This window comes from Stegostoma tigrinum, chromosome 11 (assembly GCF_030684315.1).
Source record: "Stegostoma tigrinum isolate sSteTig4 chromosome 11, sSteTig4.hap1, whole genome shotgun sequence".
In the NCBI taxonomy this organism is placed as follows: Eukaryota; Metazoa; Chordata; class Chondrichthyes; order Orectolobiformes; family Stegostomatidae; genus Stegostoma; species Stegostoma tigrinum.
In genome coordinates this window covers 48,941,769-48,949,728 of record NC_081364.1, presented here as the reverse complement: position 1 = coordinate 48,949,728, position 7,960 = coordinate 48,941,769, and positions in this window count along the sequence as shown.

The following is a 7,960-nucleotide window of genomic DNA, read 5'->3' as shown; positions in this document are numbered from 1 at the left end:
GACCAACATTAACCATTCACCTTGTCATTGCATTGAATACAATCATTTGTTGTACTCACACGATGAAGAGATGTTCCCCTTCTCTACACAATATTTTTGAAAGTTGCACAAGTGATGGGATGTTTCTGGCCACCATTCAGAGGAGCAAAGGGTCTTACAGCCAGGGAGGCTGCAGTTGCTGATGGTAATTACTTCATCCATAAGCTTAGCAGCTCTTTCAGAATCAATGACGTGATGGGAGAAGAGAGTTGGGTAAAAAGGGACCCACAACTGGGCAGGGGAAGGGAGGGCAGTTGAGGGTGAGATGACTCCACCCCAAACCTAAAAGAAGGTTGCCATGCTCCAATATGAAAAAAAGGCCATTCCAATCCAGTCTGGAGCTGGAGGAACACAGTAGGCCAGGCAGCATGAGAAAAGCCGGAGAGCTGACGTTTTGGAACGTGACCCTTCTTCAGAAGGGCTTAAAGGTGCTGGCCCTAAATGTCAGCTCTCCTGCTCCTCTGATGCTGCCTGGCCTGCGGTATTCCTCCGGCTCCACACTGTGTCATCTCTGAATCCAGCATTGGGCAGTTCTTATGATCTCAATCCAAGCCAGAACGCTAGAGCTTAAATGGGACGCTGAACGAATGGTATACGTTGCCCAGACCTGTCCTGGGAGACAAACCCAGCAGGGCATGCAGTAGAACCCACAGAGACATTTCACGCAGAATTTAGCCACTTGGGTAAGTTTCCTCCAAGCAAACTTTCTGAAAGCTAAAGAGAAGGGTGTCCCCATATGCCTCCCAGAGACACAGGGACAAGTCCATCCCTAAAGTTGGGGAAGTTTCTATCCCCAAGCTGCTCTGAAAGGTGGGTGAAGAGTGCATGTCTGATACCCCATGAGATTCACCGACATTATGTTTTAGCTTCAGGTCCTATAATGATAGGAAATGTCCCTGAGCTATCAAATAGCAGGGATTGACCTTATATTCAGGAAGGATATGGACACACATAAGTTATAGTAATCCCAACTGGCCCAGACCAGACAGACACTGCAATGGAGAACAAGCAGCTGCAGCAATTGAGGGGTGACCTTTTGGAGGTTAATAGAATCATTAGGGGCAAAGATAAGGTGATTAGCAAAAATCTTTTCCCTAGGAGGAGGGTGTTCAAAAACAGGGGGCATATTTTTAAGGTGAGGGGAGAGAGATTTCACAGGGATCTGAGGGGCAACGTTTTCTTACAGAGGGTGATTTGTATGTGGATTCAACTGCCAGTGGAAGTGGTCGATGCAGGTACAGTTACAACATTTAAAAGACATTTAGACAGGTACGTTTACAGGAAAGGTTTAGAGGGACATGGGCCAAACATAGTCAGATGGCACTAATTTAGTTTGGGAAACTTAGTCAGCATGGACGAGTTGGGCAAAGGATCTGTTCTGTGCTGTATGACTTGATGGCTCACAAATCATGGAATGCCAGGCTAGATTAGATCAAAGTAAATAGGGTCAAGAAGAGGAAATATGTGGGCAAAAAAGTGACCATCGATCAAAAGAAGGGGAATGCCTCAGAATGAACCACTTCATCAAGGCTTTACAATGGTACAGAAAGTTGGACCAGGTTCAGAGTTCCCAGCAGGGAACCAAAAGGATTCGGATAATGATTTAAATCCTTAGAAATTCAAAGGGCTGAACTCAGACTGAAAATAGATATAGAGTCAAAAGACAGTCAAAGTATTTTTTTCTGAACTCATTCATGGGATGTGGGTGCCTCCAGGTGAGCTAGCAATTATTCCCCATTCCTAATTGTCCCTTTATCTGAATGGCTTGCTAGGGCCATTTCAGATGACAGTTAAGAGTGAACCGCATACCTGTGAGTTTGGGATCATAAGTTGGCCTGACCAGGTAAGGATGACAGATTTCCTTTCTTAAAGGGGCAAGAGCGAACTGGAATTTTTTTTAATGGCAACTGACTATGGTTACAGGTCACTAACAGACCAGCTTTTAATTCCAGCTTTTGACCAAATTAAAATTAAGCCACAACCCATGGCGGGATCCAAACCCACATCCTAGATGGCTCTGGATTAGTAACCCAGTGATGTTACTACCAAGACACTGCGTCCCTGCAGATTAGGAGAGATACAGCCAAAACATGACAAATGGAGACATTCTATCCAGAATTAACTAGGGACTCAGAACATTTCCAAACCAGAGTTAAGTCAGGCTAACCAAAACCTACACCAATGTCGACAAGATGGTAGTGAGACAGTCATCTCACTTGGTTTAAAAGTCACACTGCAGCAGAGCAGTTACTGCCATCTGAGGGTAGTAATGGTCCAACAGAAATGGTCTTGAACAAACCCTCAAGGCTCCAGGAAAGGGAAAGTTAATCCTCTTGTAGCTTCACCCCCTTAACAGCTATCTCTTGCATAGTTCAATGGTCACTATTTCTGAACTAGACATAGAACTCCCTGAGGCTATGGTTTGCAACCTCTGTCAGACTCAGCCCTGCAACAAAATTTTGCAAGAGCCAGAGGGACCCACATAGCTTTGTAGGATCTTGGCATCAAAGCAAATCCCTTACTATCACTCCAGGCATGCATCTTGTCAGGGAAGCCGACATTACATTGCATCAAATGACTTACGTTACAACACTCAGTGTGAATGTGAGAAAAAATTAAAAATTAGTTGTTTCTATGAGATTTGGAAGAATGTAATGCTTAGACAGTAAGAAGACAGAAACTTTTTTCTTAAAAGAATATATTATCATGTTTCATTTTTTATTAAAAATGGACTATTGCCAGATATTAAAATGGTTCCTTTTAAGTACAGTATGAATTCAGAAAATTTAAGCAATTGCTAGGCCAAAAATGATTTCATTACCTCATAGAAAGTAGCACTCCTTGCATTGTATGAATATTCCATTCAAGGCAACACAAAAGATTAATAGATAATGATAACAAAGTGTAGAGCTGGATGAACACAGCAGGCCAAGCAGCATCAGAGGAGCAAGAAAGCTGACGTTTCGGGCCTGGATCCTTCATTTCTGAAGAAGGGTCTCGGCCTGAAACATCAGCCTTCTTGCTCCTCTGATGCTGCTTGGCCTGCTGTGTTCATCCAACTCGAAACCTTGTTACCTCAGATTCTCCAGCATCTGCAGTTCCTACTATCTCTGCTACAAAAAATTAATAGATGGGATACTACCTCGGCCATACCTGAACAAAAGTGACCATCAAAATCCATTATTGCTAACTTGGTGTTCCCTTATACTTAGAACCTAGAGCATGGAACATTACAGCACAGTACAGGCCCTTCGGCCCTCAATGTTGTGCCGACCTGTCATACCGATCTCAAGCCCATCTAACCTACACTATTCCATGTACATCCATATGCTTATCCAATGACGACTTAAATGTACCTAAAGTTGGCGAATCTACTACCATTGCAGGCAAAGCGTTCCATTCCCTTAGTACTCTCTGAGTAAAGAAACTACCTCTGATATCTGTCCTATATCTTTCACCCCTCAATTTAAAGCTATGCCCCCTCGTGCTCGCCATCACCATCCTAGGAAAAAGGCTCTCCCTATCCACCCTATCTAACCCTCTGATTATTTTATATGTCTCAATTAAGTCACCTCTCAACCTTCTTCTCTCTAATGAAAACAGCCTCAAGTCCCTCAGCCTTTCCTCGTAAGACCTTCCCTCCATACCAGGCAACAGCCTAGTAAATCTCCTCTGCACCCTTTCCAAAGCTTCCACATCCTTCTTATAATGCGGTGACCAGAACTGTACACAATACTCCAAGTGCGGCTGCACCAGAGTTTTGTACAGCTGCAGCTTAACCTCTTGGTCCTGGAACTCGATCCCTCTATTAATAAAAGCTAAAACACTGAATGCCTTTTAAACAGCCCTGTCAACCTGGGTGGCAACTTTCAAAGATCTGTGTACATGTACACCGAGATCTCTCTGCTCATCTACACGACCAAGAATCTTACCATTAGACCTGTACTTTGCCTTCCGGTTACTCCTACCAAAGTGCATTACCTCACACTTGTCTACATTAAACTCCATTTGCCACCTCTCAGCCCAACTCTGCAGCTTATCTATGTCTCTCTGCAACCTACAGCATCCTTCGTCACTATCCACAACTCCACCGACCTTAGTGTCGTCTGCAAATTTACTAGCTCATCCTTCTACACCCTCATCCAGGTCATTTATAAAAATGACAAACAGCAGTGGACCCAACACCGACCCTTGCGGTACACCACTAGTAACTGGTCTCCAGGATGAACATTTTCCATCAACTACCACCCTCTGTCTTCTTTCAACTGAGGTAAAGCTCACTGGTCTATAATTACCAGGGTTGTCTCTACTCCCCTTCTTGAACAGGGGAACCACATTTGCTATCCTCCAGTCGCCTGGCACTATTGCAGTCGACAATGACGAGTTAAAGATCAATGCCAAAGGCTCGGCAATCTCCTCTCTGGCTTCCCAGAGGATCCTAGGATAAATCCCGTCCGGCCCAGGGGACTTACCTATCTTCACACTCTGTTGGATTTCTAATACCTCTTCCTTGTGAACCTCAATCCCACCTAGTCTAGTAGCCTGTATCTCCATATTCTCCTCGACAACATTGTCATTTTCTAGAGTGAATACTGTTGAAAAATATTCATTTAGTGCTTCCCCTATCTCCTCTGACTCCACACACAACTTCCCACTACTATCCTTGATTGGCCCTAATCTTACTTTCATCATTCTTTTATTCCTTAAATACCGATAGAAAGGCTTTGGGTTTACCCTGATCCTATCTGCCAACAACTTTTCATGTCTCCTCCTGGCTCTTCTGAGCTCTCTCTTTAGGTCTTTCCTGGCTACCTCGTAGCCCTCAAGTGCCCTAACTGAGCCTTCACATCTCATCCTAACATAAGCTGACTTCTTCTTCTTGACCAGAGATTCCACCTCCTTTGGAAACCACGGCTCCCGCGCTCTGCAGCTTCCTCCCTGCCTGACAGGTACATACTTACCTAGGACACACAGGAGCTTTTCCTTGAATAAGCTCCACATTTCTCCATCCCCTGCAGTTTCCTTCCCCATCCTATGCTCCCTAAATCTTGCCTAATCTCATTGTAATTACCTTTCCCCCAGCTATAACTCTTGCCCAGTAGTATACACCTATCCCTTTCCATCACTAAAGTAAACATAACAGAATTGTGATCGCTATCACCAAAGTGCTCACCTACTTCCAAATCTAACACCTGGCCGGGCTCATTACCCATTACCAAATCTAATGTGGCTTCGCTCCTTGTTGGCCTATCTACATACTGTGTCAGGAAGCCCTCCTGCACACACTGGACAAAAACTGACCCATTTATAGTACTTGAACTATAGTGTTCCCAGTCAATATTTGTAAAGTTGAAGTCCACCATGACAACTACCCTGTCTCTCTCACTCCTATCGAGAATCATCTTTACTATCCTTTACTCTACATATCTGGAATTATTTGGAGGCCTATAGAAAACTCCCAACAGAGTGACCTCTCCTTTCCTGTTTCCAGCCTCAGCCCATACTACCTCAGTTGACGAGTCCCCAAACATCCTTTCTGCAACTGTAATACTGTCCTTGACCAACAAAGCCACACCTCCCCCCCTTTTACCATCTTCTCTGTTCTTACTGAAACATCTAAATCCCAGAACCTGCAACAACCATTCCTGTCCCTGCTCTATCCATGTCTCCGAAATGGCCACAACATCGAAGTCCCAGGTACCAACCCATGCTGCAAGTTTACCCACCTTATTCCGGATGCTCCTGCCGTTGAAGTAGACACACTTCAAACCAACTTCTTGCTTGCCAGTGCCATCTTGCATCCCTGAAACTTTATTTCAGACCTCCCTACTCTCAACCTTTTCTATAGTCGAACTACAATTTTGGTTCCCATCCCCCTGCTGAATTAGTTTAAACCCACCTGAATAGCCTTAGCAAATTTCCCCCCCAGGATATCGGTACCTCTCTGGTTCAGGTGAAGACCATTTGCTTGTAGAGGTCCCACCTACCCCAGAAAGAGCCCCAATTATCCAAGAATCCAAAACCCTCCCTCCTGCACCATTCCTGTAGCCACGTGTTCAACTCCTCTCTCTCCCTATTCCTTGCCTCACTAGCATGTGGCACGGGCAACAAACCAGAGACAACAACTCTGTTCGTCCCAGCTTAAGCAATAAAACATAATGGTTTACGATGAGGAGACATTAAATCCACCTTATTAACCAAATGTCTCAATTAATGACCCAGTGATATGGCTCACATTGCCAGTCTTTCTGAATCACCGTTTATTCACACAACTTTGACTTTTGTTCATCAGTTTGCTTGTAACATCAGAAGTGTAGGCAGCTCCAGGCTTAGCTAAACAGCTGCTGCTCTGATTTCAATATCTCTCAAATGTTTGAGTCAAAAGAAATCTACAAAGTGAACCAATTCACAGGCTACAATCACTGTACCTTCTTCAACAATTCAGCTATGCCTGAGCTCCTGAGACATTTGGACACAGTCAACTGTTAAGAACCTCACTGCATATCAACTTACTGGACACTTTAATTCGAGTGAACTAATCCTGATATCTTTGACTATAATTAATTTGTAAACTTTAAACTACATTTCCTTTTGCAAAAAATATTACAAACGTTCTAGCGAAAATAGCCACAGGACACCAATAAACATATTTCTCCCACAAAAGTGCAAAATAACAATATATGTAGATCAGACATCAAGCCAATCAAGAAATTGTATGAGGAACATAGGCTTATGATGCGTTCATTTTCTCAGTCCATACATACCTATAACTCATTGGTGGAAATATTGCCACTAACTTGAAATCATAGGAATTATTTTCACAATGATTACTGAAATTAATCCTGAGAATTAGAGTTAATTCACTGAGCTCCTTTTAAAAGCAGTTAGCTGAGTATCTGGCAAGTGTGGGCTTCAAGGCCATATGTCAGCCATAATGATTAACCTATTCTTGAACAGTTGCGGTCTGTTATTCAGTGCATAGGGACTAATTTTAAAATCAGCATTAATACAATGGTAACACCATTCAGAATGAACCATACTGTCCCATTAATGTTGATGCTTTCAGGTACTATCATTTTTATTAAGAAGTTAGGATCCTGGTTGTCATTTTACAGGACATGGGACAAACATGCTCCACACTGCATCTATGCATTGAGAGGTCTAAGGAGTATTGCATAAAGAGATTGCCGTAATAGACATTTTGAAAGCCACTTGGTTTTTGTGGACTGAGAGGTATATGAGTATTCCTTCTGATTTCAAGCAATAATGCAGGCTGCAGTGAATCTGGGCTTACCATTCAAATTTGCTTCATCACGCATCTCAAGGTCTATCTGGAAACTGGCTTGGCATCACAGCAGGACAGAATTCATCTGGATTCAAAAGGCAAGTTTTATTAATTTGCTAATTTGCTGCCAGTCCAAGCTTCAAACTAATACTCACCTCTTTATTTCTAAAACATCCAGACACTTGTGAAACTCTGTGATTTGGTGATGCTATTTTTAAAAGCTCCTCAATAAATCTTGAAAGAATTTAGTTTTGCTTAGAACTATTAATTCCGTCATCATTTTCCAAACAGGTGATTTACATACGGAGTCAGGAGGCACAGCTAAAGTACTAAATGATGAAGAAGATACTGGCAAAGTCATAGTGAAAAAGGTGGTAGGTAGGTAAGACACCGAGTGGTTTAAGAGGGCATACTGGAAAGGCTGTCTATTTAAAGTAAATGAACAACCAGGACTTGATGAGGTGCATCGAAGTCTGCTGGAGGAATTAAGAGTGGAAATTGCAGAAAACTGGCAACAATTTTCCAACCCTCCTTAAAACAGGAGCATTGCCACAGGACTGAAAAATTGAAAATGTTACACCATCTTTAAAAAAGCTTTCACTTAGGAACTAGAAAGCTTTCAGAAACCACAGGCAG